A 14,685-nucleotide genomic window follows, 5' to 3' on the forward strand; every position below is an offset into this window, starting at 1 on the left:
TGGGTTTGCTACATAGCTAGGTAGACAAAATGATTTAGGTTACCTGAACATATGAGATTAATTTCAGTACAAATTATAATGGATAACTTTGGGCTTTGTTAGTCCATTATTATAACAAAGGGGCAAGCCATACTTCACAGCTGGCTAGTAATATATTCTCTGTGGCGTTCTCTGTACCTTCTTAACCTTCTTATTGCTCATCTTATTAAACCACTGTAAAGATAGCCCATATTCATTACCTGTTTAAAATCTTTATTGGTCTAGACAACATACAGTTAATTTTCTTCTTAGCTGACAGTATTTTTGTCAAAATGCAATTCCTCAATTTCTGAAAAATTGCAAGTTGTCTCAGCATTGTAGGAATAAGAATCACAATAATTTAATGAACACCTCTCAGGAGCTAGGAATTTATATTAAAGATATGAATTTTTCACTAAAGTGAACCACATTTCTATTTGGATCTAATTCAGTTGAGGAAGTTAATCTGCTCATATCTAATCAATTAGCCTGTGCACCATGTAGTCAGAAAATTTACATTGAGGTTTTAATATCAATGAAAATCAAATCCACCAGCCTGACAGTTGTTGACACTTTGAAAGCCATCAAATATCCCATGGACAGTGTCCAAGCGCAGGATCCAAGCGTGGAAATAAAAACATAAATTTTCAAAAAGAATTATGATGAAACACAAGCACATAATCAGAAAAAAATGGTTCAAAAGCATAAAATACAATTCTCACATTGACAAATCGAATAGGAATAGTGTTCTGATTTATGGAGGTAACCAAAGGAACTTACAATAAAAAACAGATGCTGCCTGACCTACTGAGTATTTCCAACACTTTGTTTTTCTTACAACAAAGCAGATCACTTCAAATTTTAATCAGACTATTTCTAATTTGTAAGGATTTCTGTACATTATTGCTACTGTTTTGCACCACATTTGGTTAGGACTTTGAAAGAAACAGCAGCACAGATATGTTGTAAATTTAAATCTTGAACATTATTTATTACGCTAATACAATTAGGCACTGGTAAATGAACAAGTAGCATTCATTGTGAATGTGAAGCAGTCGAAGGATCGCAAGATCCTAGAGATGACAAAAGATATTCACTTAACAGAGCTAGTGGAAAACATGCTTCAGAATCGCCAGCTCTATGTTTAACTAAGTGGGAAGCGCAGCAGGTGGCGTATTCAGAAGAATGGTCTTCCTCAGGGAAGTGTGCTTGCACCGCTGCTGTACAACATCTACACGAATGACCAACCTATAGACGGTGTCACACACCATTTTATATATGCTGGTGACTTATGTGTCACTGCTCAAAGCACTGATTTTAACACAGTGGAGAAAACGCTTTCTGAGGCCTTGGAGGGACTAACATCCTACTATGAAGAAAACCACCTACGTGCAAACCCATCAAAGACACAAGTTTGTGCATTCCACCTTAGGAACCGTGAAGCCAAACGCCAGCTTAAAGTAACCTGGTGTGGAGCAACACTGACGCATTGCGAGCACCCTATCTACCTAGGAGTCATCCTTGACAGATGCCTCACCTTCAAGAACCACATTGAAAAGACAAAGGCAAAAGTGAGCACATGGAACAACATCCTGAATAAGCTCACTAACACAAAATGGGGAGCAAGCTCGAAAACATTGCGAACCAGTGCACTTGCTCTTTGCTATTCCACTGCCGAATATGCCTGCCCTGCATGGGAAAGAGCTATTCATGCTAAGAAGATGGATGCCTTTCTGAATGCAAGCTGCCAATTTATCACAGGTTGTTTAAAATCAACAAACACCAACAGCCTATATATCCTGGCAGGTATCGCCTCACCTGATATAAGAAGAACGGTAGCCAGCAAGAAAGAGCGATTCAGTCAAATATCAGATGAGAGGCACCCTCTACATGGTCATACACCTACACCCAGCCACCTAAAGTCAAGGAAGAGCTTCCATGAACAGCGTTGTTCCATTAAAATCAACCCCATCTGAAGCCCGCATCGCCTTGTAGAAAGACCGGCTCGCCAGTCTCGAACAACCCCCAGCGAAGGAAATTCTACCGGATGGAAGCCTTCCCCCAAGAGCTAATTGCAACTGGGCAACCTGGAAGTGCCTTAACAGACTTAGGACTGGTGTAAGTTGTTCAAAGGTGTCACTAAGCAAATGGGGATATACAACCAGACCAACAACTTGTGAATGTGGAATTGAGCCACAGACTATGCAACATCTCCTGCAATGCCTATCGCTAGAGGAACCCTGCACTATTGCAGATCTTGCCAAATTCAACAACAAGGTGCAAAAATGTGTCCAGTTCTGGCTGGGCCATGTATAGACTGTCCGTGGACACGATATGAAGAAGATTGTGAATGTTGCACATATTTTAAGCACAAGCCAAATTCACGTGTAAAAATACTGACTTGTATTAAAAGCTGCATAACCACAGGACAACAGATTCGCTTTGGCTGTTTTTTGACAGTTTTGGGGACACAGTTTGCTGTGGCAGGGCAATTGTCATTAGTTAGATTCACCTGTGCACATTTTAGGATTTCTTTTGAAAAGAAAAGTGTGAGCTGATAACAATGGAATGCAGTGAGGGGAAACAAGATACCTGGGACCTGAGTGAGGGGCAAACAACCATGCATCTCCCTAACCAATCAGGTTGAGAGATTGAGAAATAAGCTGAGGGAGGACCGAGAAAGAAGTTGAACTGAGTGTGGGAGAATTCAGTGTCAGATCAAGTACAAAAAGGGCATCAGCTTCACCTATGGAACGCTTCACAAATTTGCGTGTCATCCTTGCGCAGGGGCCATGCTAATCTTCTCTGTATCGTTCCAATTTTATTTTATGTGCTGCCGAAGCGAGCACCAGCTTCACCTGTGACTGCAGGGATTGGATCCTGCTGTTAATCACATCCAGGCTGAATCAAGTTTGTTTCAGCTGATGTTAATAGACCGTTTAACTGGGATGGAATTTAATATTCTAAATAAACGAGTGAGTCTGTTTTGAAAAAAAGAGAGAAAAGGAGAAAGAAAGGGAAAAATTATATTTTAAAAATAAAAATAAGGTAGTTTTAAATTCTCCAACAACTAGTAAAACCTGATGGAATGAGACTCCATATATAATAGTGAATTTTCATTGCCAGAGTGGTTGACTAATAGTAATTACCAATTATCAGATTATTAAAAGGATATATAGATTGAAGTAGACAAATCTTAACTTTCTGTGGTGAGTTTAGTCTGCATTTACTGCACCATTCAATACATTTTAATGGTGAGACAGAGAGATGATGACAGAAGGTGAAATTCCAACGGCAGCTGTTAGAATTTTTGCTTGAATTGTGCATCTACCCCTTGCCCAAAGTTGCTGTACCATTTGTGCATAAATAACAGTAAGCACCATTAGCTTCATCATTGCTTTGGCAGAGAATTATGGCCCATGGAAACCAACACTGCTAATGGAGAATGTTAGTTTTGTTCCCCTTCTCCATAAAATATGTGAATCAAAAGCATTTGGCCATGTGCAACTTGCCTTTAAATTGAATAGTTTTTGCTGCAGGTGACACAATGATTTAACTTCCATTAATCAGTCAGATTAGGGAAGAGGTTAATGGGAATCCATGGCCAGAATTTTACATTCGTCGGGCCGGTGGGCTCGACGGGAGTGCGTGGGGAAGGTTGGGAACCCGACCGCCGCCCGCGATCGTCTCCGCACCGCCATTTTACACGGGCGGGCCAATGAAGGCCTGCCCAGCATAATACACGACAGTGGTATCAGTGCGAAGGGGCAGGTGGGGGCGGTAGCTCAATGTCCGCCGGGTCCAATGGCAACCCGGCGGCCGAATCAAAAGTGGCAGCGGCAGCCATGCGAAGGCTGCTAGTGACTCAGAGGAACCTCGTATGGAGAACATCAGAGCTGAATGTGGCAGGTGGGAGGGCAGGCCTGAGGGACAGTCGGCCCCATGTTTTTCCAACGAGCATCCCGCTGCCCTCCTGGAGGACGTGGCAGCACGTGGAGATATACTCGTCCCCAGGGATGGGAGGCAGAGGCCACCCCCATATCACCAAACTTGCCTGGAAGGAGGTGACATCTAGGGTCAGCTTCCATGATGTGGTGAGGTGCACGTGGGTGCAGTGCCATAGGCACTGATCTCCTGCGAACAGGAAGGGTGAGTACCATATTGGTATGTGTCACTTAGCACAAGGAGCACCCCTCCCCCCCACAACCCCCTAGACCTCAGAGTTCTTAGAATGAGTGGCGACTGTCAATGAGGCAGCATCTGGGCAAGGGGGTGAGCCCTGGCTGCCTGGAATGAGTGTCTTACGACTCCAGGGTCACAAATCGGCTGAGCCCTGTGAGGTATTTTTTAGGTGCGGTTGGCCAGGCTGCAATGGCAATTCAGGTACAGGGTGGGCTAATAACTGCTCCTCTGTCCATTCAGGAGAAGACATCTCATAATATTGCAGAGAGGTTGCAGACTGGTGGAGGAGTGCCCCACCTTCTAATCTTGAGTAGATACAAGCAGGAGGCCCTGGAGCTGGGGAGGCGCCATGCGTCTAGGTCAACCGGCCATGGTGAGGTTGGGGTGCCACAGGGAGGTAAGAGTGAAGTGCACTGAGGTCAGAATGTCTGTAATAGCAAGCATTCCCCTGTTGTCTTTATATTGATGTGAGCCTTGAACATGGAATCCCCGTTAATAATGGAAAGACGAGGGCATCCTGATCTGGGTACACCTGCAGTAACAGTGTAATGACTTCAATTAATGACATGTCCTTGACCTTCTTTCAGGCTCACCAGAAGCCCGTCGGGGTGAGGAGCCTGAAGGCCCACTGGTCACCCCAGAGGACAACGACCATAGAATTGCACCAGCGTCACACTCTCTCAGCCAGGCAGGCACCAGCGCAGATACCAGCACCTCGGTGGACATTAGATCAGCGGATAGTATCTCGGTGCACAGTGGTGAGGGCACTTCACACTCAGTTGAGGTGCAGACGTAGGCAGAGGACTGCTGGGAACCAGGAACATGCTCAGTCGGTGGCTGATGATGAGCCTCTGAAGTCATCCATGAGGCAGCAGATGCTGGAAGTCCAGCACAGTGTGCGGGAGGATCTGGCTGAGCTACATGTGGGAATGCGTGCCATGGTCTCCGTTGTGGAGCAGTCCATGCGGAGCATGAGCAATGCAATGACCCTCATGGCTGAGTGCACTGCCTCCTCCATGGAGAGAGTGGCGACTCTCATGGAGAGGCTCCTCCAGGAGCTGAATCAGGACTTCCTGGGGATGTGCTCGGACCTGCAAGCCCTCACATTGGCAATAACCTCAGGTAGTCTGTGTCAGTGTGAGAGGTGGATTGGGCTCCCAGTATCCCAACTAGGTGTCCGGCCATCAATGGTGAGCAGGGAGTTCCAAAGAAACCTGACATTGGCGCACAAGCTACCTGTTGTCCCTGTGGACTCCTCTCAGGGCACTCCGGATGATGGCAGCAGCTCCTCCACCCCTCTGCCAGTGACTGTGGCATCCGATGAGGCTGCGGTGACAGGGCAGAGGCCAGCTGTGGAACTGGCCATTCCCTCCCAGGCGGGGCCAGCACAGGCTCCACGGGCCAGAGCACGCCCACCACGGTCATCAAGGCCAACAGGACAGCAGAGTGAGCAGGCTGTCTCCAATGCCGGTACCAGCGAGGGGGGAGCACCTAGACGTAGCACCCGCAAACGAAAACTTAGAACACCTTAAGCACAACACGGTCTTATCACTGGTGATATTTTTTCCCCCACTTTTACATTAATTATTATTATGAAGTGATGGAGAATATTTTTCTAATTAATTTGTTTTATGTATGCCAGGCACCATACCATTAAATGTGTTTGTATTCAACAAGCCTCTGGGTGCTTCATTAGTTCTGCAGGTGCAGGATAACTCATGATGTTATGAGTGATTTGTTTGTCATTGAACTTCATTGAAATGGCACAAAGTGCATGTTGTTCACCAAGCAAATGTTCCTGTCAGCTATCGAGTATGGAGACTGCAGCCCTGGCATGTGGTGGTGGTTCTTATTTGTTAGGCTAGCTGAAGGAGCATTGGATCAAAGCCTCCCGGGTGTCCCTGCCTCCCTGGAGGTTTCTCAGCTCAGTGTCTATCCCTTAACTGTTCTCCTGACCATGCTCATCCTCAGACTCACTACTGGACTCATTGTCTGCTGCCACAGCAGCTGCGTCAACATCTTCTTTCTCCACTGCTTCCCCCCTTTCCAGTGCCAAATTGTGGAGATCATACAACCACGATCAGTGACACACGATCTGGGGGTACTGGAGTGTGCCCTCTGAACAGTCCAGGCAACGGAAGCGCATCTTGAGAAGACCTATGTTTCTCTCTACCACAGCCCTTGTGGAGGCATGGCTCCGATTGTACCGCTGCTTGGCCTCCGTTTTTGGATGGCAGCGAGACTTCATAAGCTTTTGAAGGGATAGCCCTTGTCACCCAGCAGCCATCCATCCAGTCGGGCTGGAGCACTGAGCCTCGGCACCTGGGAGTGTCTCAGGATGTAAACGTCGTGGGAGCTGTCTGGGTACCTTGCACAGACTTGTAGAATCTGCATCTTGTGATCACACACTATCTGCACGTTCATGGAGTGAAAGCCCTTCCTGATGACAAAGGCACCGGGCTCACCTGCTGGTGCCTTGATGGCCACATGTGTGCAGTCTATTGCACCCTGGATGTGGGGGAACCCAGCAATCGCTGTAAAGCCTCTGGCTTGCTCTGCCTGGTTGGCCTTGTCCGTGCGGTAATGAATGAAAGTCAATGCACGCCTGTCCCCAGCTTGACACAACTGTGGTGAGCTGATTGGGAGACTCCACAAAGATCACCCACCGACCTCTGGAAAAAGCCGGAGGCGTAGAAGTTGCGGGCCACTGTGACCTTCAGCGCCACTGGCATAGGGTGTCCACCCACACTGTTGGAGCTGATCTCAGGGCCGATTATCCGACAGATGGAGGTCACTATCTCCCTTGAGAGGCAGAGCCTCCTTCGGCATTGCACCTCGGACATATTGAGGTAGCTGCATCGCTGCCTGTGCCCCTGGCGATAGTGGTGTATTCTGCGGCTCCTCTTGCCTTGGACTTCCTGTTGGCACTGCGCCCCTTGTTCCTGCGCCTATACTCCCACAGGTCACTCCCCTGGAGGCTGAACAGGGACACCTGGCCTCCTCCCCCTTCTGACCCACTCTTCCTCCTCAGAGGAGGTGCCTCCAGCGAAGACCACAATCCCCATTCCCAGGGTAAGGGAAGGCTGTCTGATACCTGGAAGGCCCCAAGCGGTATGACTCCTCAGGAGTCCTGAACTGAAGCCTGTTATTTCTGTCAAAGCAGCTCTGAAGCGAAATGAAGATGCCCTGTTCACACAAGCAAGCAGCAGCGAGTTACAAACTAAAGTACAAACAAATCACATTAGCGAGCCCACTCACCCCTTTTATCCCGCCTGCCCATTGCGCCAGTGTGCTGTTCTGAAAATCGCACAGGCTACATTAAATCGCACACAATTGGTGCCTCAAGGGCCTTAACTGGCCTGTTAATTAATGGTGGGTGCGCCTCCGTCCTCATCGCATGCCTGTCTAATGAAGTATTGCAACAGTGCGCGGTAATGTTGGGACACACGCCTGACATCATCACACATCATTTTATATTCCGTTCTGCCCCATGATAGGGATGGGATCGGAGCTGTGATGGTGAATAAAATGACATCGGTCCGGTCAATTTTTAATCGATAAAATTCTGGCTCATGCAGAGTATAATGTTGGACTAGAACATCTGTATTTAATATATTTTTATATTATACTAATTAAACCAGGTGTTGTGGCAGCTAGTGCCTAGTACATGTCATCAAGAGGCAACATATAGGAGTGAGCCAAGATTGAAACCTCAGGATACACCAGACTATACATGTGGATAGAACAATAGGAGAAGCCATAGTAGAAGGTGTGTTAGCAATATTGGGTTAGCTCGGAATGAAACTAAGAGAGGGCATGATCATGAAAATGGATCAGTTTGAGAGGTAATCAAGGAAGATGGTATGGATGCCTACATCAAAATTGTGTAGAGGTCAAGGAGCAGGTGGAACTATGCACCAAGATCACAGTCACACAACATTGGTTGTTTCAATTAGGATGGTCTCAGTGCTGTAGATATAACAAAAGCTAGAAGCCTCTACTGGATGATAACTCACTTTCTTGCATCACAATATATTTCTTTAGCTTTTTTTGCCAATTTAGTACACCACTTATGTGCCACTGTGAACTTGGTAACATGAGATAATCACACAATGCTGCAGACTAACAACTACATTGCTGGAGAATCTGTCATTTGTTGCTACAATCCTATAAGTGCTTCAGAAATTCTCTTGCTTTCTAAATCATGAACCGAGGTTAAGGTACAAGCAGTGAAATTTAAAATGTAATTCTCAGTTCTTTTAGCTGCTAGTTAAATTCAAATGTAATAAGCAGATTGATGCGGGTGAGTGTAATTGTATCTGTGTAATGAAATAGTGGCCTCCATATTTATGGGGTGGATGTGAAGGAGGCTGCAAACAGCTGAAGGCCATGTCAAGGCTGGGAACACAGAGATTCGGCGGAACCTCCATTTCCTGCCCAACATACGGCCAAGTTGACAGTCTAGACACCAACCCCGAGGGCAACTAACAACAGGAGGCCAGGGAGGCTGTCTCTGGCAATCAGAGGGAAGAAAAGCTGTCATAATTGGGATTTGGGGTAGAGAGAGAGAATATTGGGGTGGGAGAGGTTTAGGCGGAGGTCCGTGATCAGGAATGGGAGGGACTGTGGTGGGGGAGTGGTTGTATTCCACTGGGGAAGGGCCAAATGCTTCCTTTCAAAGCTCTGGCTCACGTGCTGGGAACGGCATTTACCTAAGGGAGCTGGCAGCTCCCTTTCAGTTTCCCGACCCATAGGAAATCCGCACAGCAGCATTAAATTTTAAATCGAGTTGCACGGTTGCATTGTGGGAACGTCATTTAAATATGTTAATAAAACGTTTTTATGGCGGGACGCTTGGATGCCGCAGTATCCACCGCCAAACGTGTTTCCTATTTTCAACCCTCCCCCATTTGATCTGGTGGGGTTAAGATCAAAAACAGGATTTTGTTTCCACATTTAAGGTTTATTTTACAATGGATTGGTTAAGTTTTATTTTGCAATATTTGTTGATTTAGTTTCAGCAGCTCATGGACAAAAACTAATGAATCAAGTAGCTTTCCTTTCTCATTTGTGCAAGTTTCCTGGTGACCTCAGAAAAAAATCAGAATTCTCGGCAATATGTTGTTAACATTTGTTTAGTGAAGGACCATGTATATGATTTCGCCTGGTACCCATTCTGATAAGACTTAAAGGTAGATTCTGAAACCAAAGTATTCTAACTGTCTTTCAATTCTACTGTTTGAAAAGGTTGTTTACATGAATAATACTTAGACGAGTGTACTAAATATAAGTTGATAGTGCTAAAGTTAGTGGATTGAAATTATTTTCCTTTTTCGCTTTCAAAAGAATTTTGTTTTAATTCAGTCATGGGGTGTGGGAGCCGCTGGCTAGGCCAGCATTCATTGCCCACCCCTATTTTCTCTCGTTCAGAGAGCGCTTAAGAGTCAGCTTTGCTGTGGGTCTGGAGTCACATGTAGGCCAGGCCAGGTAAGAGTGGTAGATTTCCTTCCCTGAAAAAACACTAGTGAACCAAATGGGTTTTTATGACAATTGGCAATGGTTTTGTGGTTATCATCAGACTTTTAATTCGAGATTTTTTATTGAATTCAAATTTCACCATCTGTTGTGGTGGGATTCGAACCCTGGTCCCCAGAGCATTACCCTGGGTCTCTGGAATAATAGTCCAGTAACAATACCACTACACCACAGTAAACAAAAAGGCAAGACATGTGGGCATCATATTCACCTCATTCCAATCTACTAGCGCCACCCTGCTGTCCAATGATTCCTTTCTAATGACTCTCGATGCATTACAAATCTTCTCCTGAATCTCTCTCAGCACTTTGGCATAAATTTAATCTATTTCTAGGGGTTTATTTTTTGCTACTTTAGCCTGTCTGGGAGTTCCATTTTGCTTACATTAAAATCTTTATCATTTTGCTTTAGTTATGTCAGGCTGGGGAGGGCATGTTGCTTTTGATTAGCCCGAGTGAAGAGCTGAAGGAAGGAAGGAATCTTATAGAATTTTCCCTATCTTATGGTCAAGCTCGGCTTTGAGCCTATTTGCTGAAAGCTGAAGTTTATTTACTTTTATGTTTTACTTCTGTAGCTCTGCTTATTGCTGGATCTTTCTCTTTGACCTCCTGATCAATCTTTTAATGTGTTTCTGCAAGTTCCTTTAATCATCATAATGAATGCCTTCCTCCTTCACCCTTCTCCCTACAGGATTTGTTGAGGGCATTTCCCTCTTTATTGCACTTTTCATTTGTTAATTTGTTCAAAGACATGCTTAGTTCAGCTGAGTGTGTTGATTCCAAGGAAATCTTTATCCTCTATTTCCACTTACCCTCCAGCAAAGAATTGTTGAACATCATCTTCAATTCACTTCCTTTCATTATTCCCTCACTATAAATAATTTAGTGTTTCTTTATCAACCTGGTTGATCATCTATGGTGTCTCTGAATCCCAAAATTAATCATTGTGCGGCTACTATGACTTCCATTTAATGTAGCTTGTCTGGGTCATTAGCAAATACCCAGGGAAGATGAACACTAACGTTTGTTGCTTCCTTAGGGCACTGGGCCATTAATTCTGACCCTAAACCATTTAAGACGTTCCTATTATACATTGCATAGAATTTACAGCACAGAAACTGAACGATCAGTCCAACAGGCAAATGCCTGTGTTTATTTTCCACACAAACCTCCTCCTACTGCTTTTCTTCTACCCATATCAGCATCTCCTTCTATCCCTTTCTCCCTCATTTGCTCATCTAGCTTACTTTTAAATGCACTTATGTTATTTGCCTCAACTGTTCCTGGTGGTGGCAAATTCCACATTCGAACCACACTGAGTAAATAATTTTCTCTTGGAATATGTTTTGGATATATTAGTAACTATCTTTTATTTGTTACCCAAAGTTCCTGTCTCCCCACAAGTGGAAACATCTTATCTACATCTGCCCCATAAAACCCTTTCATAATTTTAAAGCTCTTTATTGGGCTACCCCTCAGTCTTCTCTTTGCTAAAGAAAAGAACTTAAGCCTGTTATGCCTTTACCTGACAGGTATACCTTACCAGTTCTGGTATCATCTTTATGAATCTTGTTGCGTCTTCTCCAATGCCCCTAGATTTTTTTTAATATGAAGACCAGAAAAAGGTCGGTTGATTTGACATTTCCAACTAATTTTTTTCTTGCATTTCCTTTTTATTTATCTACAGTGCAATTACAAATGTATAGACCAAAAGGGGAGAATGCATTTATCCAAAAATGAGTAATTCAGGAATTGACAATCACGTGGTTGGATTAAATGATTAAATTAAATTAAATTCTGAACAGTACTGAATCGTTTAAACACAAAACTCTCCATTAGGTAAACAGAATTAGATCTCTGTCATCTTTTCCTCCTCGGTAATTACTTGTCTCTCCTTATGTTTTCCCGCCTTACTTGTTGGTGGATGAGAACCATGGGTGTGTAGGTAAACGCTTCAGGTGGGACATTTGAAATACCATTTGTTTAGATAGGTGCAATTTGTGCTTTGTTTGACATTATTTGATGAACTATATCACACAGCCCTGGTGTTTAAATATTTACTTTATTTTGTTACTTTTCCACTGCCAAGAATCTACTACAAGTACTTTCTCACTTTCCAGGGCTAAACCATTTCCTTTCCGGTCAATTCTATGCCTACATCTTATATTAATTTCTATCCTATGAATTTTTACTATGTTTGGGACAATCAGACAACATCATAGTTCCCTAATGACACAGCAGTCTCTAGTTGTGACATCTTGGCTGGAATATCCCAGGCGCGTCTGTAGCAGGAAACTTGTTGGGTGGGGAGGGGGGTGGGGGGGGGGGAATGTAATTTGGCCTGAGGCCAAAAATCATTTTTCCAATGGCAGGATGAACTTTTGCAATTTCTTACAGCAGCACATTCTGAAATCAACCAGAGAGTAGGTTATATTAGACTTGGTATTGTATAATGTGAAAAAATTAATTAATGGCCTCAGAGTAAAGGCACCCTTAGGTAGCAGTGATCACAATATGATTGAATTTTGCATCAAGTTTGAGAGGGAGAAGAGCTGGTCTAAGACTAATGTTTAAACTTAAAAATAAGGGCAGCTAGGTGGGTGTGAAAGCTGAGCTAGCCGTAGTAAACTGGGATCCTAGGCTCTGGGATACTCAGGATAAATATATTCCTACTATAAAGACATGCACTAAAGGGAGGACCCAACATTCTTGGTTAACTAAAGAAGTTAAGAAAAGCATCGAACTTAAGGAAAAAGCATATAACTGCACAAAGATGAGTGGCAGGGCCAGATGATTGGTTAGAATATAAAGAATGGCAGAGGATGACTAAAAGGTTAATCAGCAGAAAGAAATTAGAGTATGAGAAGAAGCTATCTAGAAATGTAAAAATGGATAGCAACCGTTTCTACAGATATTTAAAAAGGATGAGTACGTAAAGTGAGCAGTGGTCCTCTAGAGAATGGGAATGGGGAGTTAATAGTGGATGACAAGGAAATGGTGGATGAAATTAACAAATATTTTGCTTCAGTTTTCACTTTAGAGGATACAAAAAGCACTCCAGTAGTAGCAATAAACCAGGAGGTGGAAGAGAGAAGGGGACTTTGTGAAATTAGAATCACTAGGGAAGTGGTGATGAGCAGGACATGACATTGCACAGATAGCATTCTAAGAGGGCTCGAAACTGGGTGAGCAATACCTGCTGGCTTGCCTGATGCATGTCTAGGCTGCACATTCACAAATGACAGTCAAGGCTGAAACATACTTTTGTCAGAATACTCAATGATGACACCACTGATGATGTGAGACAATAAATGCTGTATCATCAGAACCGTACCATCAGATTCTGATTGGGAATGAAATGCAATTCCCTTAATTCATTGCGACCATTGCAGCAACTAACAGCATCATGAGCAGACAACAAACCTGAACACAGTGCAATTAAACAAGTGTTTACAAGTGCTAACATGGTTGTCCACCTGTGTGCCTTCGGAACTCCTTTGTTTTTCTTTCTCTATTACTACGTCTAGGTGCAGCCCCAACATTCACAGCTGAGGTGGAGGCACCCTGCCGACTGCTATGGCCTGTTGAATGTGATGACTTTGGTAGGTGTCCTCTGGTGGCCCGAAGCCTAGAGAGCTCCAGCCTGCTAAGAATCTCCTGCTCAGTTGCAGGTACGCCCACCTCGGCCTGCTGGAGGCAATGAGGCCACTGGCAGAGGGTAGGTGGAGCAGCAGGATACCCTTGGAGTGGGTATCTGGCTGGTGCTTCTCCTAGAATCAGGGGAAACAGTTTAGAAATAAGGAGCCTCTCATTTTAGATGCAGAAGCGAAGATTTTTTTTCTCTCAGAGGGTCATGAATCTTTGGAACTCTCTTCCATGGAAAGTGGTGAATGCAGGGTAAATTAATATTTTTAAGGCAGGGGTAGATAGATTCTTCACTAGTAAGGGAGTCAAAGGTTATCGGGGTAGGAAGAATGTGGAGTTGAGGCCATAATCAGATCAGCCATGATCTTATTGAATGGTGGAGCAGGCTTAAAGGGCAGAAATGGCCTACTCCTGCTCCTAGTTGGTAAGTTTGTATGTCCCTCTGGGTACCTGATGGTACTTCCCTGATTCCTTGAGGAGAAGGGATACCTAAAGAGAGGTCAAAATGCCTTGTCCCCCTCTCGTCTAGCCACTGTTGCACTGCACCCATGGCCAGATCGATGGAGTGTGGGTCTGAATGCATATCCGGCAGGCACTGTATGTTCTGCTGGACTTGGGTCTCCAAGTCGACCATCACCCTTTCCATGAAGGCAGCCAAGCGCTTGTATGCCACAGCCACGACAGAAGACAGAACCTGGACCAATTCCTGCGGCCTTCAGTCCAGTTTGAACATGGTCTCTGGCATGTCACTTATGGCTGAGTCCAGAGGCTCATCATCCGCATGGATCTGAGCAGGAACCTGGTCTCCAGCAGTCATCTGAGTGTCAGGGGCCTTGGATGTCACTTGCTGCACCAGTTATGGAGTCAGCCGTGTTAGTGATGTTCTCACCAGATTGTGACCCCGAGCATAGTTTAGAATGTATAGCCACCAAGGTGAATGTATCTGCATTGGCGGAGGGTGCAGATGAATGCAGTGACAGTGCATCCTCTGAGACGTTGTCCTCAGAGATGAGGTTGGGGCTGGTTTGGTGGCTAGTTTCCTTTGTGGCCCTCCCTCTTGCTGGTACACGGAATGGAGAAAAGAAAGATTTAGTGAATGCCTAAGCAGGTTCCTTTATCTAAACAATATCTCACTCAGTTGTAGCATCTGACAATGGCAGACTGATAGCACCCTCACTGGCTTGCTGGGAGGGTCCTATCCCGCCTTTGGCGTAGACACAGTCCCACCCGTCCCCAGCTAGCTCTGGAGCCTCCTCCTTGAATGAGGTGAGGATTTGAATGTTGGGCAGTCAGCCTCCGGTCTTGA

At 44.8% G+C, this 14,685-nt stretch overlaps 1 non-coding gene across 1 annotated transcript; it reads right to left on the reverse strand.

The window, feature by feature from the left end:
- Positions 1 to 2,760: 2,760 nt before the first annotated feature.
- On the reverse strand, positions 2,761 to 2,867 carry LOC121286560. Its single transcript, XR_005944985.1, has one exon. It is a non-coding gene; the product is annotated as a U6 spliceosomal RNA (small nuclear RNA).
- Between the last annotated feature and the right edge of the window lie 11,818 nt (positions 2,868 to 14,685).

Source organism: Carcharodon carcharias, chromosome 13 (genome assembly GCF_017639515.1).
Source record: "Carcharodon carcharias isolate sCarCar2 chromosome 13, sCarCar2.pri, whole genome shotgun sequence".
Classification (NCBI taxonomy): domain Eukaryota; kingdom Metazoa; phylum Chordata; class Chondrichthyes; order Lamniformes; family Lamnidae; genus Carcharodon; species Carcharodon carcharias.